This window comes from Somniosus microcephalus, chromosome 20, assembly GCF_052327205.1.
Source record: "Somniosus microcephalus isolate GS21.2 chromosome 20, FLI_Smic_1.0, whole genome shotgun sequence".
Classification (NCBI taxonomy): domain Eukaryota; kingdom Metazoa; phylum Chordata; class Chondrichthyes; order Squaliformes; family Somniosidae; genus Somniosus; species Somniosus microcephalus.
The window spans coordinates 72358382-72386163 of NC_141006.1; the positions used below are offsets into that span (position 1 = coordinate 72358382).

The 27782-nt window shown below is 46.8% G+C and overlaps 1 protein-coding gene across 4 annotated transcripts in view; it reads left to right on the forward strand.

The window, feature by feature from the left end:
- LOC147103421 (tyrosine-protein kinase Fyn-like) overlaps positions 1 to 27782 on the forward strand; it is a 363535-nt gene that overhangs the window by 152437 nt on the left and 183316 nt on the right. Inside the window, exon 1 of one of the 4 annotated variants that reach the window (XM_085962997.1) lies at positions 18847 to 18921. The exons of the other annotated variants lie outside the window; for them this stretch is intronic. The gene's annotated coding sequence lies outside the window, so the exon portion shown is untranslated. Of the gene's footprint in view, positions 1 to 18846; positions 18922 to 27782 lie in introns of those variants that run through there. 4 annotated transcript variants of the gene reach the window in all.

Consider the following 27782-nt stretch of genomic DNA (forward strand, 5'->3'; position numbering starts at 1 on the left):
GCGAAATCCAGCGTTGATGTACTTCAATTCGGCTTCACGCTACTTAATAACTTTACAAATTTGAGTGAAATTGTGTCAGCATTGCTGTACCGATCCTGCAAATTACAGAGCCCAGCAGCCCTGAAGTATCTTGCCATCAAAACTGCTGGTCATCCGAAAATCAGAAAGGTAATTATTTAAATGGTGATAGATTGGGAAATGTTGATGTACAAAGGGACCTGGGTGTCCTTGTACACCAGTCACTGAAAGCAAACATGCAGGTGCAACAAGCAGTTAGGAAGGCAAATGGTATGTTGGCCTTCATTGCAAGAGGATTTGAGTACAGGAGCAAGGATGTCTTACTACAGTTATACAGGGCCTTGGTGAGACCACACCTGGAGTACTGTGTGCAGTTTTGGTCTCCTTACCTAAGAAAGGATATACTTGCCATAGAGGGAGTGCAGCGAAGGTTCACCAGACTGATTCCTGGGATGGCAGGACTGTCATATGAGGAGAGATTGGGTCGACTAGGCCTGTATTCACTAGAGTTTAGAAGAATGAGAGGGGATCTCATTGAAACGTATAAAATGTTGACAGGGCTAGACAGACTGGATGCAGGGAGGATGTTTCCCCTGGCTGGGGGGTCTAGAACGAGGGGTCACAGTCTCAGGATACGGGGTAGGACATTTAGGACTGAGATGAAATTCCTTCACTCAGAGGGTGGTGAACCTGTGGAATTCTCTACCACAGAAGGCTGTGGAGGCCAAGTCACTGAATATATTTAAGAAGGAGATAGATAGATTTCTAGACACAAAAGGCATCAAGGGGTATGGGGAGAGAGCGGGAATATGGTATTGAGATAGAGGATCAGCCATGATCATATTGAATGGCGGAGCAGGCTCGAAGGGCCGAATGGCCGACTCCTGCTCCTATTTTTCTATGTTTCTATGTTTCTACTGGCATCTTTGCTGCACAGCCTGACTTGGACTAATTTAGAGATATCGAGTTACATTGACATTGATACACGCTTTGGAGATCAAAAAACTGCACTCAGCCAGAATGGAATGCAAGGCATTTTCAATTCAAATGTGGGGCCATTAGACCTATTGCCTGAGGCTGTCTCCATCGCTCACTGATGTAGTATGTTAATTAGAAGTGTTCGATTGCTTTATCTCACTCAGTCTCATTTGTTGTGCAATTGCATCTGAAGCTTCATTCGTGACTTTTCTAATTTCACAAGGCACTCCGCACAGGCAATCAGAGTTGCTCATTTGAATTACTACATAGAATAAAAACCCAAGTTAAATGCCTACAAGCTAACTAACCAATATTTTTAATACTAGAATAATCAAATAAGTAACTTTGCCCTATCCTTGGTACTTAAAGATATCAAGGCAGCCATAAATGAGACACTGAATACAAAACAGTAGAACAAGTGAAAGTAATCACCGAATATTGCTAATTGATTATGTGCATAGTACTGTTTAAATTAACATCAATTTTACAGATCAATATTGATTTAAAAATAACTAGCATTATATGTATATAGCACCTTTCATGACCTCACTATGTCACAAAGCACTTCACGGTCAATGAAGTACTTTTGAAGTGTAGTCAGCGTTGTAATGTAGGAAATGCGGCAGCCAATTTGTGCACAGCAAGCTCCCACAGATAGCCATGAGATAAATAGATAATCTGTTTTTGGTGGTGTTTGTTGAGGGATTAATGTTGCCAGGGCACCGAGAGAACTCCCCTTCGAAAAGTGCCGTGGGATCTTTAACATCCGCCCGAGAGGGTAGACAAGGCCTCGGTTTATCTCTCCTCTGAATGAGAGCCCCTCCAACAGTACAGCACCCCCTCGGTGCGGCGCTGAATTGTCAGCCTAGATTACATGCAGAAGTCTCTGGAGTGGGGCTTGAACCCATGACCTTCAGACTCCGAGGTGAGTGTGCTACCATTGACCCAAGGCTGTTTAAAAAAGAACTGGAAAACTGGGTTAAGAAGCCTAGAAATACAGGGCAATGCTGAACATGGCATACGGACTGTGAGCTTGAATCTGCAAAACATACACTCTGGCCTAGAAATTCAGTGGGCTGCGCCACCCGTTAGCGCCTTAAGAGGGCGCTAAGTGGGTCAGACGCCACTGGCCACGCCTCCCGCTAAATTTAGCAGGACGCTAATGGCGGCGCTAGCCGTTAGCGCTGCGCTGCTACCGATGACATCATCGGTGTGTGCAGCGCCCCGCTACCGCCCCGATCGCGATATTTAGTTGCGCCCCCTGCTTTAACGCCGGGCGCTATTTGCGACCGGTTCAGGGGGGCCTACCTGCGGCGGTAGAGGCGCTAATTAAAGGAGAGGTGCGGGGCGGCCATTTTTTTTGCTGGCCGCCTGCCAGCACCTCTCTGCGCTGCTGTTCCCGGCCTCCTGAGCCGCCCCCCCCCCCACCCCACGGAGTGCCGACTGCGTTCCAAGAGCCCGGCACTTCTCCTCGGTGCCGGGCTCTTTTGCCAGCACTCGCAATCCTCGATCGCACTGCACAAGGCCCCTCCCCTTTAAGAAGGGGAGGAAGGCCTGCAGTACCGCAGCGTGTGGCGCTGCGGCACGTTGCGCAGCGATCTTCAGCTGCAACGCCCCAAGAGGGATGCGGGGCGCCTCCAGTAGCGCCGCGCTTCCCTCTGGGGCGCGCAAAGTGAATTTCCAGCGGGCAGCCGCAACTAATTCCGGGGCGCTACTTTTGGCGCCCTGGCGAGGCTGGCGCCCCAAACGGGGCGCTACTGAATTTCTAGGCCATTATATGTTACAGCAAATGTAGGTCAATTAATATGCTTTGAGGTTGTGGTTTCTGTGAAACAAAGGTATTGTCCTATGTTAATGTAGGCTGAGTGCCGAGATATATAGTTCTAGTTATCAGAGTTTGATTAAATAGGGGACAAACAGTCATAAGAATTAGAAGCTGGAGTCGGCCATTTGGCCCTTCGAGCCTGCTCTGCCATTCAATAAGATCATGGCTGATCTTCTACCTCAACTCCACTTTCTTGCACTATCCCCATATCCCTTGATTCCCTTAATATCCAAGTCTTGCCACAGTTGTAGCTTGGCTGTTGATTTAACATTAATAAGGGAAAACAATCATTGAATAAATGACTGTTAATCTCATGTAATTATGAGAGGTGCAGTTGTCCATTGCCTTTTATTTCAGCAAAACTTCAAAGGTGTTTGGATCATATTTCTGTGGGTATGTTGTATGTCCGCAGGAGTGGTCCCAAGCCACCTTGGTACAGATTAAGGATACCCCTTTCGGTGGACTGCCCCTTGCAGGCATTATACGTTCTTTTCTCTTGCAACAAGATTGAGTAAATTAGGCGAGGGCTAGTGAATGAGGAGTGTATGCCAAGTGGCATGGGAGAACTGAAGTCAGAGGTGGGGTGGTATAACCATATTAAAGTGAGGGAGCGGATTTTAGGGTTGTGCCTGCAAGTAATTGCAGTCAGGTAGCCATACTTTGAGATCCAGAGTTACTACCCCCCTTAATCAGAGTGCATAGTGATGGGTTAGTTGTACTGTTGTTACTTCTAGATTGTGAAGAGTGTGCAGGCGTCCAGGGTGTTCAGGGAGAGTGGCCAGTGTGTTACCTTGTCTGCCCTGGTCTGGTCATTGAGGTTTTTGTGGCACTGGTCTGCAGACCTGGGGTGAGATAGGCATTCAGTGCCAGTGGCACCTCACTCCACATGGCACAAGTCACTTTCTTTGCTCAGTTTCCTGCCACGGTCTCTTCGAACTCTTCATTTCACTGAGGCGGGTTTGCATGTTGAACTCTGTGAAATTGCGGCATTTTCTTCCCTGCCTGTGGGTCATACCCTCGTCCCGTCTTTGGCTGCCTCTGCCAGGTTCTCTTGTGTTAGACAAAAGCAAAACACTGCGGATACTGGAAATCTGAAATAAAAACAGAAAATGCTGGCAACACTGAGCAGGTCAGGCATCATCTCTGGAGAGAAACAGTTAACGTTTCAGGTCGATGACCTTTAACTAGAACTGAAGAAAGTTAGAGATATAGCAGGTTTTAAGCAAGGGCAGGGGCAGTGAAAGGGGGAGGGGAGGAAAGAACAAAAGGGAAGGTCTGTGATAGGGTGGAAGGCAGGAGAGATTACAATAATAACAACAACTTGTATTTATATAGCGCCTTTAACGTAGTAAAACGTCCCAAGGCGTGTCACAGGAGTGTTATAAGACAGAAAATTGAAATCGAGCCGCATAAGAAATTAGGGCACATGACCAAAAGCTTGGTCAAAGAGGTAGGTTTTAAGGAGCGTCTTATAGGAGGAAAGAGTGGTAGAAGGGCGGAGAGGTTTAGGGAGGGAGTTCCAGAGCTTAGGGCCTCGGCAGCTGAAGGCACGGCCACCAATGGTTGAGTGATTATAATCAGGGATGCTCAAGAGGGCAGAATTAGAGGAGCGCAGAGATCTTGGGGGGGTCGTGGGGCTGGAGGAAATTACAGAGATAGGGAGGGGCGAGGCCATGGAGGGATTTGAAAACAAGGATGAGAAGTTTGAAATCGAGGCGTTGCATAACCGGGAGCCAATGTAGGTCAGCGAGCACAGGGGTGATGGGTGAACGGGACTTGGCGTGAGTTAGGACACCGGCAGCCAAGTTTTGGATGACCTCAAGTTTACGTAGGGTAGAATGTGGGAGGTGTGTGTTGGAATAGTCAAGTCTAGAGGTAACAAAGGCATGGATGAGGGTTTCAGCAGCAGATGAGCTGAGGCAGGGGTGGAGAAGGGAAATGTTACGGAGGTGGAAATAGGCGGTCTTAGTTATGCTGCGGATATGTGGTCGGAAGCTCATTTCAGGGTCAAATATGACACCAAGGTTGCGAACAGTCTGGTTCAGCCTCAGACAGATGTTAGGGAGAGGGATGGAGTCAGTGGCTGGGGAACAGAGTTTATGGCGGGGCCTGAAGACAATAGCTTCGGTCTTCCCAATATTTAATTGGAGAAAATTTCTGCTCACCCAGTACTGGATGTCGGACAAGCAGTCTGACAATTTAGAGACCGTGGAGGGGTCGAGAGAAGTGGTGGTGAGGTAGAGCTGGGTGTCGTCAGCGTACATGTGGCAACATGTAGATGAGAAATAGGAGGGGGCCAAGGATAGATCCTTGGGGGACACCAGAGGTAACGATGTGGGAGTGGGAAGAGAAGCCATTGCAGGTGATTTTCTGGCTACAATTAGATAGTTAAGAATGGAACCAGGCGAGTGCAGTCCCACCCAGCTGGATGATGGTGGAGAGGCGTTGGAGAAGGATGGAGTGGTCAACTGTGTCAAAGGCTGCAGACAAGTCAAGAGGGACGAGGAGGGATAGTTTACCTTTGTCACAGTCACAAAGGAGGTCATTTGTGACTTTGATGAGAGCCGTTTCGGTACTGTGGCAGGGGCGGAAACCTGATTGGAGGGATTCAAACATGGAGTTCTGGGAAAGATGGGCACGGATTTAGGAGGCGACAACATGTTCAAGGACTTTGGAGAGGAAAGGGACGTTGGAGATGGGGTGGTAGTTTGCAAGGACGGAAAGGTCAAAGATTGTTTTTTTGAGGAGAGGGGTGATGACGGCAGATTTGAGGAAGAAGGGGACAGTACCTGAGGAGAGAGAACCGTTAACAATGTCAGCTAACATGGGAGCCAGAAAAGGAAGTTGGGTGGTCAGCAGTTTAGTGGGAATAGGGTCGAGGGAGCAGGAAGTGGGTCTCATGGACAGGATGAGCGTGGAGAGGACAAGAGGGGAGATCGGAGAGAAACTGGAGAAAGATGCGAGTTCAGGGCTAGGGCAGGGGGGAATCTTAGAAGAGGTTTGGCCGGTGGGCTAGGGGAAGGAAGTGAAGTGGAAGAAGCAGCTGATCAGATGGTCTCAATCTTAGAGAGAAAGAAGTCCATGAGCTCCTTGCACTTGTTGTTGGAGGTGAGGGTGGAGGAGACAGGGGAGAGGGGTTTCAGAAGACGGTTAGCAGTAGAAAATAGATTAAATGACAAAAGGGATGATGGTGCAAGGCAAAAGGAGATGGTAATGGGACAAGTAAAGAAACAAAAGATGGGTCTGGCAGAGGTGTAAATGGGAATAGCAGAATCATCATTTAATCATCAGGCTTCTGCATGTAATCAAGGTTAACAATGCTGTCTGACAAAATTGGGGCAAAGGTTATGATCTGAAATTGTTGCACTCGATGTTGAGCCCAGAAGGCTGTAAATTACCTAATCAAAAGATGAGATGCTGTTCTCCTGTGTTAGACATTCTTTTAAAGCGAATAGTGATCCTATAAGTGAATAGTATAGATGCATTTAAGGGGAGGCTAGACAAGCATATGAGGGAGAAGGGAATAGAGGGTTAGATGAGGAAAGACGGGAGGAGGCTCGAGTGGAGCATTATTGTCAGCATGGACTGGTTGGGCCGAATGGCCTGTTTCTGTGCCGTATCTCCTGTGTAATCCGGTGTAAAACAGATCCGAGACCTCCGGGTTGATTTTAACCAAAATGGCGGCAGTTGGAAAGAGAGTAGTAAGTTATCGCCGCGGTTGTCGCGGTGCGGTGGGAGGGAAATTCAGGGCCAGCCAGTCAGGTTAGCTGCTGCCCTCCCAGCCTGCTGCTTCTCTCTTCAGCCAGGACTATATTTATTTTTGAGGGTGCATTCTAATCTTTCATTGGCGCAGCAGCAGTGGCCGTTATACTCACCTGGAGCGCACAACACGGCGGCCATCAAAATGACTTCAGTCCAATCCCTGCTCAATGCTCACATGTTTACACTTCCAGCGGAGATTGCTCGATAATAACGAGGGGCAGCAATAAGCTTTCTGAGCCATCAGTTTCTTTTATAAGAAATTGTCCCCAAGTACCCAGTGGAATATGGAAAATTGCACGTCCACCCCTGATTTTGCATTAATGTCTGAAAAATCAACCCTTCACTTTCCCTTTCTCTACTGTATGGGTTCATTCTTATACTTTGGCATTAATTGAATCACACTGTGTGCCCCCCTGCTACCCTGCTGCACTGTCTACAGGAACTGCCCCAGCACTCGCCTGGCTGAAAGCACATTCGAAAATATGAAGGTTAATCTGAATTTCAACATTGCTTAAAGGTCCTTCTTCTCAAAGCAAACCCACCAGCAACATTTTGTCTCTGGGGAGGTTATTGCATCTTCAAATTCTATCACTCATTGAAACATATAAGATTCTGAGGGGGATTGACAGGGTAGATGCTGAGAGGTTGTTTCCCCCTGGCTGGAGAGTCTAGAACTAGGGGGCACAGTCTCAGGGTAAGGGGTCAGCCATTTAAGACTGAGATGAAGAGGAATTTCTTCACAGGGTTGTGAATCTTTGGAATTCTCTCCCCCAGAGGGCTGTGAATGCTCAGTCGTTGAGTATATTCCAGGCTGAGATCGATAGATTTTTGGACTCCAGGGGAATCAAGGGATATGGGGATCAGGCAGGAAAGTGGATTGAGGTCGAAGATCAGCCGTGATCTTATTGAATGGCGGAGCAGGCTCGAGGGGCCGTATGGCCGACTCCTGCTCCTAATTCTTATGTTCTTATGTTCACTAGCTCAGCTGGTTAAGGCAGTGAGTAACTGGATCATGCATACCAGGACAGTCTCGGGTTTGATCCCTGGTCTGTGATGAACTATCTGCTCTCACCCAGGGTGGCAGATGAGCTGCAATTGGTGTCAATGCCCCTGGGTTGGAGAAGGTAAGGGTTCCTGCTTCTGATTGCTATTGAGATCTTACTAGAAGTGTACGTGTGTGGACGTCAGATAACAACAGAGCAGGCTTGGCTGTGATATCCCTCGTGATTGAGTAGCTTCCGGGGGACACACACACCGTTTAGACCTGCACACGGCGAATGGCCGCAGGAAAGTTTCCGCAGTGCTGCCAACGCTCGCGATTCTATCGTGGGACAAGTGATTTCCGAGTGAAATAAAGCTTCACTCACGATCTTGTGATGGAACGCCTAAATCTCTGGATTTGTTTTGGGGGGGGAAATACGGCGATTTGCGCATGCACAAAAAAAAACCCTCCCACCCGGTTCAGAGGGCTTTCCATAACGTCCATTGGGTTCCTCCTCACTCCCCCGCTTCTGTGTCCGTGGGCTCAGCTTGGCCCGGCCGCCCTGCAGGAGGCGCAAGGTATCGCAAGATCTCTTGGCATTCAGGAGAAGGCAGAGGAAAGGGGTCCAAGGTGACGGAGCCAATCGACACAACAGGGACATAAGAACATGAGAAATAGGAGGAGGAGGAGGCCATTTGTCCCCTCAAGCCTGCTCTGCCATTTAATGAGATCATGGCTGATCTGATCTTGGGCTCAGCTCCATTTCCCTGCCCGCTCCCCATAACCCTTCACTCCCTTATTGTTCAAAAATCTCCACCTTAAATATATTCAATGACCCAGCCTCCACGGCTCTCTGGGCCGGAGAATTCCACAGATTCACGACCCTCTGAGAGAAGAAATTCCTCCTCATCTCAGTTTTAAATGGGCGACCCCTTATTCTGAAACTATGCCCCCTGGTTCTAGATTCCCCCACGAGGGGAAACATCTTCCCTGCTTCTACCTTGACGGCAGCACTGTTGTCAGCTGGGGCCGGAGGGGAGGAAGCTGAGTGCGGCTCCCTCCACTCGGAGGGAGGAGGAGGTGGCTCGCTCAGTTGATTGTTCACCCTGGTTAATCCTGGCCCTGGCCTGCCCATGTTTATATATGAGGATCGGCCCGGCTGAGCTGAGCTTTAATTTTTTCCACGCTTTTTACCTCAACGACATCTTCTTCTTCTTGGGCAGTTCCTCGGAACCGAGGATGACTTGCTCCCACATTAAAAATGAGTTCTCGGGTGACTGATGAGTCCAATGCGGGACCTACAGTCTCTGTCACAGGTGGGGCAGACGGTGGTTGAAGGGGCGGGTAGGTGGGGTGCTTGGGTTGACGTGCGCTCCTTGCGCTGCCTGCGCTTGGTTTCCGCTTGCTCCCGGCGAAGAACTCGAGGTGTTCGGCGCCTTCTATATGTAAAGATAACCCGGTCAAATCTCAAAGGTGTTGGCTATTAACTGTTTTTATTTTACATGAGCCCGTCCCCCGTAAGGCCAACTTTAGGGGGGCGGATTGTCGCTGGCTTGAGTGAGATCCGCTAACTCAACACAATGTGCTTTTATATTTTGTATTTTGGAAAAGTGATGCCAAACTAACCTCCTGAGCATTTCATTCCCATATTAATGAATGGTCCTGTACCTTTACTTTTCTTTTGAGCCACTGCAGATTGATTCAGAGAAGAATGGCTCTCCATTTTGTGAATTGGCCAGTCTGACAGGCCTACTTGAGAGTTAGGCACTGGACAGCACGTTCCTCTTTTATGGGACACCAAGATGAAATCTGAGTCTCTGCTGACATTTTTTTTATTCATTCATGGGATGTAGACGTCCCCGGCAAGGCCAGCATTTATTGCCCATCCCTAATTGCCCTCGAGATGGTGGTGGTGAGCCGCCTTCTTGAATACAACTGAGTGGCTTGCTGAAATAACAACCGAAAATGCTGGAAACATTCAGCAGGTCAGGCAGCATCCGTGGGGAGAGAAACTGAGTTAACATTTCAGTCTGTGACCCTTCGTCAGAACTGGAAAAAGTTAGAGATGTAACAGGGTTTAAGCAGGTGCAGAGGCAGGGAAAGGGGGAGGGGAGGAAGGAACAAAAAGGACGGTCTGTGTTAGGGTGGAGGGCAGGGGAGATTAAATGTTGCAAATGGGGATGGCAGAATCATCAACAGCTGCCGCCTGAAAAAATGGGGGCAGAGGTTATAGTCTGAAATTGTTGAACTCGATGTTGAGTCCAGAAGGCTGTAAAGTGCCTAATCGAAAGATGAGGTGCTGTTCCTCGAGCTTACGTTGAGCTTCATTGGAACAGTGTAAGAGGCCGAAGACGGAGAGGTCAGAGTGGGAGTGGAGCGGAGAATTAAAGTGACAGGCGACCAGACGCTCGGGGTCACCCTTACGGACTGAACGGAGGTGTTCCGCAAAGCGGTCACCCAATCTGCATTTGTGCCTTGCTGGGCCATTTCAGAGGGGCCACTAAGAATCAACCACGTTGCTGTGGGTCTGGAGTCACATATAGGCCAGACCGGGCAAGGGCGGCAGATTTCCTTCCCTAAAGGACCTATCTGAATTTATCCGGACAGTTTGATTTACTTTTGATATGCTGTCAACAGAACTTGACCTTCATGTAAGGAGTCGACAGCAACATTCAAACAACTACAGGGTGGGATTGATGCTGCGTCCGACTTGGTCAGTCGAGCTCCGGTATGTCGACGTATCGGGCCGTGCATTTATCCGCTAAACCATAAAGGATATTATCAAAACACAAAAAGAAAGTACTGCAGATGCTGGAAATCTGAAATAAAAACAGAAAATGCTGGAGATACTCAGCAGGTCAGGCAGCGTCTGTGAAGAGAGAAACAGAGTTAACGTTTCAGGTCGATGACCTTTCGTCAGAACATGTTTGATGCTGCATATTATAGACTGGTGAGGATTTTTTCAATGGATCAATCTTTTACTTGAGAAGGAATCAGAATGATCTGTACTCTGTGTGAACAGGAAGTGAGGAGAGGATTTTTATTCACATAGAGGGTCGCTAGGACGTGGAATGCCATACCAGAAACAGGGGCAGAAGCAGAGTCCATAATCGTTTTTAAAAGAGAGGGGAAAGGGATATTTGTGAAAGGAAATATTTAAAAAGCGTGGTGAATGGGACAAAGTCAGAGAGCCAGCACAGGACAGAATGGGGCCTCCTTCCATGTTTCAAATTTTTATGATTCTGATACATAAATTATCCATTTGTTGGTTGAAAAATGTGCAATGTCTTCAAGTAAAAGAGCATACAACAATATAACAAGAAACAGCCGCGAGGAGAGGTTGTTACTTTTTCATTACCTGTTGTGGCATTTCTGAGCCCGACTTGGCATCTGATTGGTAAAAGTTTGCAATTCCTGCTGGCTGTGTGCTCCTGACTAAAAACAACTGATTTTATTCAGTAGATCAGTGTCAGATCATCCCACATTCATGGAGTGTTAAATATTTGGCGACCTTTGCACGGAATTGATTATATCTGCTCTTTGTTTGATAATTGGTTTACTTCGCAGTGCTTCCACATTTAGAAATTGCTACGCGTTTAATGCGCACCAGTTATTGCTTAATGCATTTGGCCTTGTGTTTCTAGCTTTGTGTGTGCAAAAAATCCATGTTTTATATGTCCCTTGCCCAGATTTTTAGACACGCTGTAATGTTGGCCTTTCAAGTAATATTACTCCTTGGTGAACAGTATTACGAGGCTTTTTACTCAATTTGTAATCCGAGACTTAGCAGTGACCTGACTGGGGAGAACAAATTCCGAACCTTAAGTAACAACTAAGAAAATAAAACTAGATCAAAGCTTGCACAGTGGCATCTGAACCATTAACTTACCTCAAACAAGCAGCATGGTCGAGCTCAGGCACAATTTCAGAGCATGTTAATGATTGCTTCTGGATCCCATCACACCTCTGCCCGCTCACACGGTGACAATCAACATCCTTTTGAAGCATTTTCATTTCTGCCAAGTTGCAGGGATGATCCCTCTTAATACAACGCTATTGTTCAAGCCCCACCAGTCTACATTAAAGAGCTAATGAGCCGGAATCCGAAACTAATTCAGCTTAATTTTTCCTACATTACAATAACAACAATGACTTGCATTTATGTAGCGCCTTTAACATGTTAAAGCGTCCCGAGGCACTGCACAGGAGTGTTTATGAAACAAAATTTGACACCGAGCCAGATAAGGAGATATTAAGACAGGTGACCAAAAGCTTGGTCAATGAGGTAAAGACAGACTTGCATTTCTATAGCACCTTTCACGACCACTGGATATCCCAAAGCGCTTTACAGCCAATGAAGTACTTTTTGAAGTACAGTCACTGTTGTATTGTAGGAAACGCAGCAGCCAATTCGCGCACAGCAAGCTCCCACAAACAGCAATGTGATAAATGACCAGATAATCTGTTTTAGTGATGTTGATTGAGGGATAAATATTGGCCCCAGGACACCGGGGAGAACTCCCCTGCTCTTCTTCGAAATACTGCCATAGGATCTTTTACACCGCCCTGAGAAGGCAGACGGAACCTTGGTTTAACGTCCCATTGGAAAGATGGCACCTCCGACAGTGCAGTACGCATTCATGGAGTGCTAACCTAGATTTTTTTGGTGCTCAAGTCTCACGTGGGACTTGAACCTATAACCTTCCGACTCCGAAACGAGGGTGCTACCCACTGAGCCACAGCTGACTGGGGCTAAGGAGTATCTTAAAGGAGGATAGAGCGGCGGAGAGGTTTAGGGAGGAAATTAAGGAGGGCCGAGGCAGCTGAAGGCACGGCCACCAATGGAGGAGCGATTACAACAGTGACTACACTTCAAAAGTGCACCATTGGTTGTAAAGCGCTTTGGGACGTGCTGAGGTCATAAAAGGTGCGAAAGAAATGCTAGTCATTCTTTCTCTTTCCTAGTAAGAGTCATCGTCTGTGTATAAAGAAAACCTGGGCAGTCCCAAAGGTTCTCTCTACTAATTGTTTTTCACTGTACATAAAACCATCTCTGTAAAGCATGGTATAGTGAGGAAGTCTCATATGGTTCCTGTATTACACAGGATATACGGCACAGAAACAGGCCATTCGGCCCAACCAGTCCATGCTGCCATTTATGCTCCACTCGAGCCTCCTCCCGTCTTTCCTCATCTAACTCTATCAGCGTAACCCTCGATTCCCTTTTCCCTCATATGCTTGTCCAGCCTCCCCTTAAATGCATCGATACTATTCGCTTCAACCACTCCCTGTGGTAGTGAGCATTGGTGAGAAACAATAAGAGGTTAACAATATGCTGGATTACAGTGAGGAATGGGATCACAGTGAGGGATAGGATTACAGTGAGGAATAGGATTACAGTGAGGGATAGGATTACAGTGAGGAATGGGATTACAGTGAGGGATAGGATTACAGTGAGGAATGGGATTACAGTGAGGAATGGGATTACAGTGAGGAATAGGATTACAGTGAGGAATGGGATTACAGTGAGGAATAGGATTACAGTGAGGAATGGGATTACAGTGAGGGATAGGATTATAGTGAGGGATAGGATTACAGTGAGGAATGGGATTACAGTGAGGAATGGGATTACAGTGAGGAATAGGATTACAGTGAGGAATGGGATTACAGTGAGGAATAGGATTACAGTGAGGAATAGGATTACAGTGAGGGGTAGGATTATAGTGAGGAATGGGATTACAGTGAGGAATAGGATTACAGTGAGGAATAGGATTACAGTGAGGAATGGAATTACAGTGAGGAATGGGATTACAGTGAGGAATGGGATTACAGTGAGGAATGGGATTACAGTGAGGGGTAGGATTACAGTGAGGAATGGGATTACAGTGAGGAATAGGATTACAGTGAGGTATAGGATTACAGTGAGGAATGGGATTACAGTGAGGAATAGGATTACAGTGAGGAATAGGATTACAGTGAGGAATGGGATTGCTGTAAAGTCTGTGGGTTGTATAGCGAAGTAATACACAGACTACAAGAGTAACTTAAACAGGTCTTTACTATTCGAAGGTCAGGGCGAATCTGCCCAATAAATCCTGACACAGCACTTATATACTGGTGTTGTCACCGTCGGTATTACAGTATACAGCAGCCAAGATAAAGTAGTGCCACACCTAAAATAGTTCTCTTAAAGTGAACGGTTACATACGATAGTTCTCTTAAAGGTAGAACAGTTACATACACTACAATCCTCCCTTTTTAGCTTACAACATACTTATTCCCCATTAACCATATCATTAGAACATATATACAAATTATGTAAAACAGTTCACAGATTCAGTCTCTCTGGAGGTCTCCTGACTCTGTCCGGATAACGCCTCGGTGGTGTAGTAGTTTTCGGCGGAGTAGTAGGTTCTTCCGGCAAGGCCGATTCAGCTTGAAGGACAGTGTCAGGATCATCTGATTCCAGTATTACCAGATCGGAGGTAGGTGCTCTGGGTATCTCTGTTTCTACATTAGCCGTGTAAGGTTGTGGAGTAGGTTGGCTCTTTGTGGATGACCCTATGATCTGGTCAACATGGCGCCTTATTATGCTGTCACCAATGTCCACTGTATACAGCAGCGGCCCTAGCCTTTTTACAATAGTTCCAGGCTGCCATTTCTCGGTACGGTAGTCCCGGGCCAAAACTTGTTGACCTGTCTGAAAAGATCTAGTTGGCCTTTCATTCATGCCCTGGAATTGCCGGTTCTCTACGTCCCTTCTGACGTTTGGCTTAATCAAACCCAGCCGGCATCTTAGTCTTCTATTGAAAAACATCATGGCGGGAGTTTGATTTGTGACCGCATGTGTTGCATTCCTGTACGCCAACAAGAAGTTATCTACCTTATGTTGTAAGTTGATGTTCTCATTACCCATGACCTTTATGGCCTTCTTGAAGGTCTGGACAAACCTTTCAGCTAAGCCATTGGTGGCGGGATGGTATGGGGCTGACGTGTCGTGCTTGACCCCATTGCTTTTTAAGAACTTCCTGAATTCTTCGGACACAAATTGTGGTCCATTATCAGAACAGACCTGTTCCGGCAGCCCATTCCTGGCAAACATGGTCCTTAATACTGTGATGGTTTTTTCCGTGGTGGTGGAGGACATCTTTATTACCTCCGGCCACTTGGAGTGTGCATCCACCGCTATTAGAAACATTGAGTCCATAAATGGACCAGCAAAGTCGATGTGTACCCTTTGCCAAGGAGATGAGGGCCACTCCCATGGATGCAGAGGAGCTTGTGGTGGCGCGTTTTGGATCTTCTGGCATCCTAGACAACTCTTGGTTATTTCCTCGATGTCTCCATCAATACCTGGCCACCACACAAACGCTCTTGCTAGGTTCTTCATTTTCACTCCACCCAGATGTCCCTCGTGAAGTTCCTTTAGCACCTTATGCTGAAGTTTGGGTGGAATCACCACTCTCGATCCACACATCAAGGTTCCTCGGCACACTGACAGCTGTTCTTTCCGTTGCGAAAATGCTGGCAGTGTTGGTTCGCCATGTGCTGGCCATCCCTCCACTGTTAGATCGTAGACCCGTGAGAGAGTCGGGTCATTTCTTGTTTCATTCTCGATCATCGAATTGGTTACTGGTAGACATTCTACTATGGATGAGTGGAACATCTCTACCGGGTCCATTGTAGCCGCCTCTTCTACTACCGGCAACGGTAGGCGCGATAACCCATCAGCATTTCCATGCTGTTTGGAGCTTTTGTATTCAATGTCATATTGGTGTGCCCCAAGTAACACGGACCACCTCTGTAACCTTTGCGCTGTCATAGTGGAAACGGCCTTGTTAGGGTTGAATATGGACACCAACGGCTGGTGGTCTGTCAGTGATGTGAACTTCTTGCCCTGCAGGTAATGATTGAATTTCTTTACTCCCCACACAAGGCTGAGGGCCTCCCTGTCTATCTGAGCGTAATTTCGCTCCGCGGAGGTCAACGATCGGGACGCAAATGCGACTGGCCTTTCCGAGCCATTTGGTAACTTGTGTGAAAGTACTGCTCCAATTCCATAAGGGGAAGCATCACAAGCTAGACGAAGAGGTAACGTTGGGTTGAAATGAGCCAACACTTCCTCAGAGGTAATCAACATCTTGCTTCTGCGAAAGGCCTTTTTACAGTCCTCGCTCCACTTCCATGGCACGTCTTTCCGTAACAGAGCATTCAGCGGATGTAGCACCGTGGATAAATTTGGCAGAAACTTGTGATAATAATTAATCAACCCCAGAAACGATCTCAACTGTGAAACGTTTTCCGGAGCGGGGAACTTCACGACAGCTTCTATCTTGTCAGGCGACTTGTGCAGCCCCTCTTGGTCAATGACATGACCGCAGTACGAGATCCGTTTCTGGAAGAACTCACATTTCTGGCGATTAACTCGAAGGCCATATTCCTTCAACTTGGTGAGCACCAGTTTCAAATTTGTGAGGTGTTCCTCCTTGTCTTCTCCCATAATCAGGATATCGTCCAAGTAACACTGCGTGCTTGGAACACCTTGTAAGACCTGCTCCATTGCCCTCTGCCAAATTGCTGGAGCCGAAGCTACTCCAAAAACCAGTCTATTATAACGATACAAGCCTCTGTGCGTGTTGATTGTGAGATACTGGCGCGACTCTTCCTCGACTTCCATTTGTAAGTATGCCTGTGCCAGGTCTATCTTGGTGAAGTGTTGCCCGCCAGACAATGAAGCAAAGATATCCTCAATCCGCGGAAGCGGGTATTGTACCGTGTGAAGCACCGGATTAACTGTGATCTTGAAATCTCCGCAGATGCGGACCTTCCCCAGTCCCCCTGGCTTGTTACTTGATGAAGACTTCATGACGGGAACAATGGGCGTGGCCCACTCACTCCAGTCCACCTTAGACAGTACCCCTGAACGTTCAAGCTCTTCCAGTTCTGCCTCCACAGCAGGACGTATCGCGTAAGGTACCGATCTGGCTTTGAAAAATTTTGGGCTTGCATGTTCTGCAATCTTGATTTTTGCTTTAATTCCTCTCAGTGTTCCCAGTCCTTGCTGGAATACCTCTTTAGCTTCGTCCAATATTCTGGACAACCGTTCAGGTTTGACCTCTTCCTTCCCGGAATCTACCGTCATTGTGTTTAGTGAATGCCAGTCTATCTTTATTTTCCTGATCCACTCCCGTCCCAGAAGTGGTGGACCTCCCGCGGGCAGCACATACAAGTCCATCCTTTGGTGATCTTTGTCTTTGTATCTCACCTTGACTTCTATCTTTCCGATGGGGTATACTTTGTGCCCCGTGTATGTCTGCAATACTATCTCCGTATCCCGTAGGGGAATATGTTTGAATAACTTTTTGTAATCATGCTTATTCATGACCGTCAACGCCGATCCGGTGTCCACTTCCATCTTCACTTGGACTTTTGCAATCTGTAGTGTGATCCAGATAGTTTGTCGGTCAGCTTCTTTACTCACATTATGACTCCTCAGACTACCCAGTGCCTTGCTGTTGGAGTCTGAGTCCGAATTCTGTTCATCTGGACTCTTCCCAGTCACCTCATGTACCTTTCTGTACTTCTTCTGCGGTGACTTATTATTGTTGTTCTTCTTTCCTGATCGGCATACCTTAGCTATGTGGCCAAGCTTGCCACATTTCCTACAGTCCTGGTTTTTAACCCAGCATTGGTTCTGGTCGTGTGTTGTCTTCCCACAACGAGAACATTTCGTTGTACCCGAAGTCATTTGATCCACACTGAGTACCGCTGTCTTCCGCTGCATTTCCGCCGTGCCTCTCGCTGCGGCTTCGTGCGATGCTGCAATAAGGACAGCCTTATCAAGTGTAAGATCGTTCTCTTCGAGTAGTCGTTTTTGCGTTCCTTCCTTTGACAATCCACACACGAACTTGTCTCGCAATGCCTCTGTCAGATTTCCTCTCAACTGGCAGTATTTCGCTAGTCTACGCAGCTCGACCAAGTACTCCGCGTTGCTTTCCTCTTTTCGTTGCGTTCTCCCGTAAAATTTAGATCGTTCCGCTAACATCAGCGGTGCGGGGTTAAAATGATCCTTCAGGACAGCAACAATATTATCGAAAGACTGATCCGCCGGTTTAGCTGGTGATAGAAGATGCTTCAATAACCCGTATGTCCTCGCACCCATTGAGTTTAATAAGGTTAGAGCTTTTTCATAATTTGCTATCTTATTAGCCGTACAATATATCTCGATGCGTTCTACATACGTGGGCCAGTCTTCCACCTCGGCATTGAAACCGTTGCTGTTACTATGCTTAGGCATCTTCACACTCTTCCTGAGAAACAACAACAATATTCTTTAACTTTTTTTTTCCAGATGGCGGTTTCCCGCGCTTATCTTCTTTCCCCGCTCACTTTAAAAATGGCGGTTCCCGCTTCTGTCTTCTTCCCCGCCTACTGGCGGCTTCCCGCGTTTCTTCCCCTGGCAGGAGGGGTAAGCTTCCCTCGGGCGACGGCCGCTGGCTTTCGGGTTTGCAGCCTGCGCGTCGGCTTCAGCGCGTTCCCTTCTCCCGGCAGGGCAGCCGGTGCTGGGTACAACCCGTTGGCGGCGAACAGTTTCAGCCGCTGGGCTGGATCTCGCTCAGCCTTCCTTGCTCGGGCTGTGTCTCTCCCGCTCGCTCGGGCTCCCAATCGCGCCTCCAGCCCTCTCGCAGTCCGGTGCTTCCCTCCCCGGCTGCGGCTACGTTCTCCGCGGTTTATTTATTTTATATCATCCCGCGCCTTATGATCCGGTCGCAGCGCTTCGTGGCCTCAATCACTGTCTGGCCTTTTTCACCCCAATCGCGCCTCCCAGCTTCTCGCAGTCCGGTGCTTTCCTCCCCGGCTGCGGCTGAGTTCTCCGTGGCTTATTTATTTTTATATCTTCCCGCGCCTTACGATCCCGGTCGCAGCGCCTCGTGGTCGCGGTAGTTGTCCGGCCTTTTTCGCCGTCGCGATCTAGCCGTCTCACGACGCTCCCCAGCCCGCTTGTACCGCGGCTTCTGCTCCACGCTGCCCCAGTCTCAGCGCCTCTGGGCCCGACTTCTGTCCGGCTCCTTTCCCCCTCGACTGTGGTCGAGTGCACCGCCCTTATCCTCCGTTTATTTGTTTCTATTTTCCCTTTACTCACAGTCACCGTGGCCGACTTGCTTCTCGTGATGATCGGCTCACTCACCACCGTGGCAGAAGGGACAATCCGTGCCTGTTGCTGATGGAAGACTTCGTGTTTGAAAGCTTCCTCCTTTCTTGGTCTGCAGACTCGAGTTTTCTCTCAGCAAAACGACGAGGGCGGGTGCCTCTTCTCGACGCTCGTTTACTTCTTCAGAAGTATTGTTGCCGCAGGGTAAGATCGAACTCGTCGCCACTGTAAAGTCTGTGGGTTGTATAGCGAAGTAATACACAGACTACAAGAGTAACTTAAACAGGACTTTACTATTCGAAGGTCAGGGCGAATCTGCCCAATAAATCCTGACACAGCACTTATATACTGGTGTGGTCACCGTCGGTATTACAGTATACAGCAGCCAAGATAAAGTAGTGCCACACCTAAAATAGTTCTCTTAAAGGTGAACGGTTACATACGATAGTTCTCTTAAAGGTAGAACAGTTACATACACTACAATTACAGTGAGGAATAGGATTACAGTGAGGGATAGGATTACAGTGAGGAATGGGATTACAGTGAGGAATGGGATTACAGTGAGGAATAGGATTACAGTGAGGGATAGGATTACAGTGAGGAATGGGATTACAGTGAGGAATAGGATTACAGTGAGGGATAGGATTACAGTGAGGAATAGGATTACAGTGAGGGATAGGATTACAGTGAGGAATGGGATTACAGTGAGGGGTAGGATTACAGTGAGGAATAGGATTACAGTGAGGGATAGGATTACAGTGAGGAATGGGATTACAGTGAGGAATGGGATTACAGTGAGGGATAGGATTACAGTGAGGAATAGGATTACAGTGAGGAATGGGATTACAGTGAGGGGTAGGATTACAGTGAGGAATAGGATTACAGTGAGGAATAGGATTACAGTGAGGAATGGGATTACAGTGAGGAATGGGATTACAGTGAGGGATAGGATTACAGTGAGGAATGGGATTACAGTGAGGAATAGGATTACAGTGAGGGATAGGATTACAGTGAGGAATAGGATTACAGTGAGGAATAGGATTACAGTGAGGAATGGGATTACAGTGAGGGATAGGATTACAGTGAGGGATAGGATTACAGTGAGGGATAGGATTACAGTGAGGAATGGGATTACAGTGAGGGATAGGATTACAGTGAGGAATGGGATTACAGTGAGGAATAGGATTACAGTGAGGAATGGGATTACAGTGAGGGATAGGATTACAGTGAGGAATAGGATTACAGTGAGGGATAGGATTACAGTGAGGAATAGGATTACAGTGAGGGATAGGATTACAGTGAGGAATGGGATTACAGTGAGGGATAGGATTACAGTGAGGAATGGGATTACAGTGAGGAATAGGATTACAGTGAGGAATGGGATTACAGTGAGGAATGGGATTACAGTGAGGGATAGGATTACAGTGAGGGATAGGATTACAGTGAGGGATAGGATTACAGTGAGGAATGGGTATATACTGTTGCAGCTGTGTAATACTTTCTTCTGATTTACAACATCGTATACTGGAGCGAGCATTTATTCAGGCATGGATTCAATCACCATACATCCTACAGTGTTTGCTTAGTACGAAGGGTTGGATGAAGGGCATGTTTTGCTCGCCACAGGAGTCTTGCTATTAAGAGGCCTCTGCTGTGTTTGCTGCTAGACATCCTCCAAATTACGTGAAAGGAATTTATCTGCATGCAAGTGAAGTAAAATCGGAAACCACTATTTCAAGGTCTTGCTGTCGGAGTGTTTGAGGTATTTAATTGTGTATGATGATGCATACCTTTTCTGTACATAGTGCTGACTGCAATGATTGGGATTTCTGCTCGCACCAAGTCCCGTTCACCCATCGCCCATTGTGCTCGCTGATCTATATTGGTCCCAGTCCAGCAACGCCTCGATTTTTAAAATTCTCATCATTGTGTTCAAATCCCTCCATGGCCTCGCCCCTCCCTATCTCTGTAACCTCCTCCAGCCCTACAACCCTCTGAGATCTCTGCACTCCTCCATATCCGGCGTCTTGCACATCCCTGATTTTCATCGTATTATCATTGGCAGCCGTACCTTCTGGAATTCCCTCCCTAAACCTCTCCGCCTCGCTACCTCTCTCTCGCTTCCTTTAAGTCGCTCCTTAAAACTTGCAACTTTGACCAAGCTTTTGGTCGCTTATGATAATATCTCTTTATGTGGCTCGGTGTCAAATTTTGTCTGATAACGCTCCTGTGAAGCTCTTTAGGACATGTTTACTATGTTACCAACATGTGACCTCTTTATTGTGAGATGTACTAAAAGTGGTGACATCGGCAGCAAAACGCCAAACGTCACATGGGCTGACAAAGTTCCAAAAAAAACACCTTGAAGGGATAAAGTTTTGTACAGTTGAGGGGTTAAGTGGGTGGGCTTGTGAATCAGCCAAGCTTTCTACTGGAGAAGACCTTAAGCTGCACCAGACAGTATGGAGACCTTTTTATAATCGTTTCTCTTTTCTGTGGTATGTATAAACAGTGGGTTGCGTAGAGGGTTTGGTAATGAGGCCAGGTACCAGGTCACAATGTCGTGGAGCTAGTGTTGGAGATTTGGGAAAAAGAAAGACTTGCATTTCTATAGCGCCTTTCACAACCTCCAGACTTCCCAAAGGGCTTTACAGCCATTGAAGTACTGTCACTGTTGTAATGTAGGAAATGTAGCATCGCAATTTGCGCATAGCAAGCTCCCACAAACAGCAATGTGATAATGACCGGATAATCTGTTTCAGATGTTGATTGAGTGATAAATATTGGCCAGGACACCAAGGATAATTCCCCTGCTCTTCTCCGAATTAGTGTCATGGGAACTTTTACATCCACCCAAGACAGCAGGCAGGGGCCTCAGTTTAACATCTCATCTGAAAGACGGCACCTCCAACAGTGCAGCGTCCCTCAGTATTGTATTGGAGTGTCAGCCTAGCTTTATGTGCTCAAGTCTCATTTCGTGGGACTTGAACCCACAACCTTCTGACTCAGAGGCTGAAAGTGCGGTCCACTGAACCACGGCTAACACTTCCTGCTTGGGGAGCTGTCGCTTTTTGAGGCGCACTCGTTGCCTCTTTCCTGTCCAGAGGAGTCTGAAAACGTACCTGTTATCTGGCTGGGACCTTAACTGGTAGCGTAATGAAATATCCTTAAAATAACCGTTTACTGTTTGACCCATGGTGTTGGGGAGATGCTGGCCTTGAATAAGCTGTGTTAATGCAAGTTATTAATTATCTTGCACAACCAGTTTGATAAATGGCAAACAGATAATTGAACACGCACTTTGGTTGGGAAATTAAGTGACTCGCAGATCATTTAAGTAATTGCAAGCCCCTGAAATGTAAGTTTAATGTAGTTCTCTGGGATACAGGATCACCTTCTCCAATTCCAGTTGCTGTCACTGGCACAGTGTAAAAATTAACTTACAGCTGTTGCCAACAGGTGGTGGATGTTTAAGTGGCAGTATATGAGTGCCAAAATTTGCTAAGCTCTGGTGCATGTATGTAACTTTCTTCATTTATATTACATACGGTCTTTATTAGAGAGCATCAGAGAGTGGACACTGTGGTTCCCAACTATTTCTGTCCATTTTGGTTCTCCCTCAACAGTACTTTCTCCTTTCTGGTACACTCCATTCCCCAGCCAGTCATCTGGAACAGTCTGGGTCACAGACGTTACACACGTGCCATTAGTCATTCTGTCCACTGCGGACTGGAAATATACTTCCGCAAGTCTGGACTGCTCCTGTCAATCTTCTACTCCTCCCCCTTCCCTGCTAAGATGGGGTTTTCCTTTTATCGGGGATGTTGTGAGAACTTCCTTGAGGGTGGAATTCCCACTTTAATCCTCTGGACTTGGAGACTGACATGATTCATGTCATTCATGAAAGAAAGACTTATGAAATAATACTGAGCAGCCTGCTGGTGGCGCTGTCCAGGGAGAGTATAAATACTCGGGCACGGGCCCAGCTTGCGCAGTACATTCTTAACAGGAACTAGTGAAGGACACAACTAGACCTCCATGTTGTAAAACAGTTGGTTAAAGCTTTGTTTAACGCTTAGACCAAGTGCCTAGTAGTTTTCTTATGTCAGAGACCAATCACCAGGTCACCTATTTTCCAGACGATTCCATAGAAGTTTTTTTCGAAGTCACTGGATATTGTTCTCCGCAAACCATTATCTGAATCTACGTCATGTACGTGAAACCAATGATAAAGTGTACTGTACAGGAAACTCTTTTTTATTCAGCACCGACGGGACCGGTGTGGTGCCGGTTTATCAAAAAGTCCAGATTACAGAGAGTTATAGTTAAAAGGTAGGAGAGCTCCGTACACAGAAACAAATCCAGGCTTCCCTGTTGCTTAGCAACAGGTGCAAGAAGCCCGGCCACAGACCAAGCGTCCCTGTTGCTTAGCAACAAGTGGAGAAACTCCCGATTACACAGCCAAGAATCAAGAAACGGCCACTAATGTGAAGGAAAACTTAATTGAACCTACTCCTGAATTTTGCCGGTTAACCGAGATTTCCGGTTGTTTGGGTGCCGGTAAATTGAGAGTTTCCTGTATGTTGCGTACATCTACACTCTCTACTGAATATCCGGCGCTGCGTATAACGGGCGGCCGATCCGATAGGGCCCGTTCTGCGCCTCCGCCCGAGACAAATTTCTAGGCAGCTTCCACATATTACTTGATGACATCAGGCTGAGTTGCATAGCCAGTTTTGAATGTAGTCGCTCGGCTGATACCCAATGTATCATTTGCAAACATGTTCTCGAATTACAATGTGTTTCAACGCAACCACACCACACAAATCTTTTACTAATTGGATAATGGGACTCCTGTTTGATTTTTACAGAGTAATGTTTCATTAGAGCTGAATAACTGAAGTGTACTATATTTCTGGTTCAGCTTTAACCATGTGTGCACCATTGGTGGCCAACCCCACATCTCAGTTGTCCGACATTGTATTATGTAAAAGCTAAAAATTATGTAAGTTTTTTTTTTAAATTACCAGCTGGTGACATTTTCCCTCTTTTCTGTTTTTCTGACTGGCTCAGCCGTTCTCCAATAGACCTATTAATTTTTTTCCTTCTCGTTGTCTGCTTGTTTTTAACCAGTGACGTGTTTGCTGGTCGGAAACCACAGGGTGAATTTTTACTGTTATTGCCGAGTGGAAAGCGGGCATCAGCAGATCGGATTACACAGGATATACGGCCCAGAAACAGGCCATTCAGCCCAACCAGTCCATGCTGGTGTTTATGTTCCACTCGAGCCTCCTCCCGTCTTTCCTCATCTAAATCCATCAGCGTAACCCTCTATTCCCTTCTCCCTCATATGCTTGTACAGCCTCCCCTTAAATGCATCTATACTATTCGCTTCAACCACTCCCTGTGGTAGCGAGTTCCACATTCTCACCACTCTCTGGGTAAAGAAGTTTCTTCTGGAATTCCCCATTTGATGTCTTGGTGAATATCTTATATTGATAAAAAGAAAAAGAAAGACTTGCATTTATATAGCACCTTTCACGACCACCTCAAAGTGCTTCACAGCCAATGAAGTACTGTTTTGAAGTGGAGTCACTGTTGTAATGTGGGAAATGCAGCAGCCAATTTGCACACAGCAAGCTCCCACAAACAGCAATGTGATAATGACCAGATAATCTGCTTTTGTTATGTTGGTTGAGGGACAAATATTGGCCAGGACACCGGGGAGAACTCCCCTGCTCTTCTTCGAAATAGTGCCATGGGACCTGATGTAAGAAAACTACTAGGCACTTGGTCTGAGTATTAAACAAGGCTTTAATCAACTGTTTTACAACATGGAGATCTAGTTGTGTCCTTCACTAGTTCCTGTTAAAGAATGTCCTGAGCAAGCTGGGCCCATGCCCGAGTATTTATACTCTCCCTGGACAGCACCACCAGCAGGCCGCCCAGTATCATTTCATAAGTCATTTCCACATGAATAACAAGATTCATGTCGGGACCTTTTACGTCCACCTGAGAGAGCAGATGGGGCCTTGGTTAAGCATCTCATCTGAAAGACGGCACCTTTGACAGTGCAGCGCTGTGTCAGCATTACACTGGAGTGTCAGCCTAACGTTATGTGCTCAAGTCCCTGGAGTGGGACTTGAACCCACAACCTTCTGACTCAGAAGCATGTGTGCTACCCACTGAGCCACAGCTGATGGCCTCTGTGATAAAAATGATAACATCCGGGAAGTTATGTCATCACTTCCTGTGAACTATGAACTATGAACTATGAACTGTGTACATACCTCACTTCCTGTCATATGTCACTTCCTGTTGGACTGGTATAAATACTGGTCTGTTCAGTATTGTAAGAGGCTTCTACCAGAGGCATGGTAAAGACCTCTCTTGTGTATATAGTGTGTTTATAAGTTACTTAAAGCTTACTTTAAAGTTACTTGATGGTAAGTCTCCTTTTTCTTACATCAATTTAAGTAACTTAGTATTTACACTGACAAATACTAGACCTTCAGACAAACTCGGAAGTTAAGGATCCAGGGAACCACCCATCATGGAGAAAATCCTTAGACCTATTCGTCTGGACTTGGACCCGAATACACCAGCAGCTGGCAGGGTATGGAAGCATTGGTATCGTACTTTTGAGAATTTTCTGGATGAATGTAAAGTGGATGCTCCTGCTAAATTGAAGATACTTGTCAATTATGTGACCCCAAAAGTGTTCGAATATGTTGATGACTGGGATAGTTACGAAGAGGTGATTCGGGCACTTAAGAAACTGTATGCGAAGACCCCAAATGAGGTCTATGCTAGACATCTACTGGCCACAGCCCGACAAGGGCCAGGGGAATCAATTGACGAATTCCTGCAAGAACTTCGCAGGCTCAGCGTAGATTGTAACTTTCAGGCAGCCTCAGCTGAGCTGTACCGCCAAGAAATGATTCGTGATGCTTTCATCTGCGGGATTGCCTCTCCATTTATACGCCAGCGTCTACTAGAAAGTAAAACACTTGAGCTACAAAAAGCTTTTGACCTAGCTTGTTCACTGGATTTGGCAAAGAGAAATGCAGACCTCTATCAGCTGCCCAGATCTCGATCTGCTGCTGTAGCTGCAACCAGACAATTCAAGCGGTCTCAGGTGAACCCTATCATGGGGGAATCTAATTCTGATAATTCTGATGAAGAAGAGGAGGACGACCCCACTTTAGCAGCCTCTTGGCAATCTAGGAAGGAATGCTTCTTTTGTGGAGATGCTTTTCACCCTAGGAAAACCTGCCCTGCTCGCAATGCAATCTGCAGTTATTGCGGGAAAAAAGGACACTTTGCTAAAGTTTGCCTATCAAGGGCCTCTACGAGGGCCAATCCAGCTAAGGCCTACCGAACTGCCCCAATTAGGGCCTATCAAGATGCTCCAGCTAGGACCTATCAAGCTTCCTCTCGCGCTCTCTCCCGAAGAAGCACACCGAGAGTTTTAGCCACTCTCTGTGCAACGACACCAATTACAGCTGCTTGCCCACAGAACCTGTCTCAGGCAGCCACAAAAATTTCAATTAAAGGGCATACCTTAGATGCCTTAATTGACTCAGGAAGTACTGATAGTTTCATTAAGGAACAGATTGTTGCGAAATTGAAACTACATGTCTTCCCATCGGACCAGGCAATTGCGATGGCCCAGTCATCACTTAATACCAGAATCTCCGGCTTTTGTGTTGTTGATATGACACTTCATGGTCGTATGTATCCCTCCACCCGACTTTCGGTGCTCAAAGACTTATGTAGTGATCTCCTCTTAGGGCTGGACTTCCAAAAACAGCATAAGAAACTCACCATTGAGTTTGGTGGATCCAAACCCGGACTTACTATTTCTAATATACCATCTAAATTACCATTTTGTGCATTTTCAGCAGCTTCACTTGATGAACCCTCATTATTTGCCAGTATTCCGCCTCAATGCCAACCGATAATAACGAAATCGCGGCGCTTTAATCAGGAAGACCAATCTTTTATTGCGGCTGAAATCTCTCGACTTCTAGCAGAGGATATCATTGAACCATGTTCGTCGCCCTGGCGGGCTCAAGTCGTCATTGTCAAGAACCCTCTAAAACCTCACAAACAGCGACTATGCATCGATTATTCGCAAACCATCAATCAATATACCGACTTGGACGCCTACCCATTGCCACGCATTGATGATATGGTTAATAAACTGGCCGAATACAAAGTGTTCTCAACTTACGATTTAAAAAGTGCCTATCATCAGTTACCCTTGAAGGTCTCAGATAAGCAGTACACAGCCTTTGAGGCTAATGGACGGCTGTACCAATTTCGTCGCCTCCCATTCGGGGTTACTAATGGAGTGGCTGTCTTTCAACGGGCAATGGATGGCCTGGTTAAGCAGGAAAACCTAAGGGACACTTTTCCCTATCTTGATAACATTACCATTGCAGGTCACGATCAACAGGAACACAACTCCAACCTCCAAAAATTTCGGGATGCCCTCCATCGCCGTAATTTGACCCTGAATGAATCCAAATCTGTTGAGTCGCAACCGACCATCAACATCCTTGGCTACTGCGTAGGCAATGGTATCATTAAGCCAGACCCAGAAAGACTTCGCCCGCTCCAAGAGCTCCCGTCACCTAAGAATCCGGCTTCTTTACGTCGGGCTCTCGGTCTGTTTGCATACTACGCTAAATGGATTCCTCATTTTTCGGACAAAATCCAACCCTTGCTGCATGCTAGATCATTTCCACTGGGAACAGCGGCTGTTGCAGCCTTTAACCTTCTCAAAAAACAGTTGGAGAAAGCGGCTCTTCACTCCATTGATGAGAATCTCCCTTTCGTGGTTGAATGTGATGCCTCGGAGGTGGCGATCTCGGCTACTCTGAATCAGGAAGGTCGTCCTGTAGCATTTATGTCCAGGACCTTACAAGGTGCCGAGCTACATTATCCTCCGGTTGAGAAAGAAGCCACAGCCATCATAGAGGCAGTACGGAAGTGGAACCATTTTCTAGCTCGCCAGCACTTTACATTGATCACGGACCAACGATCAGTCGCCTTCATGC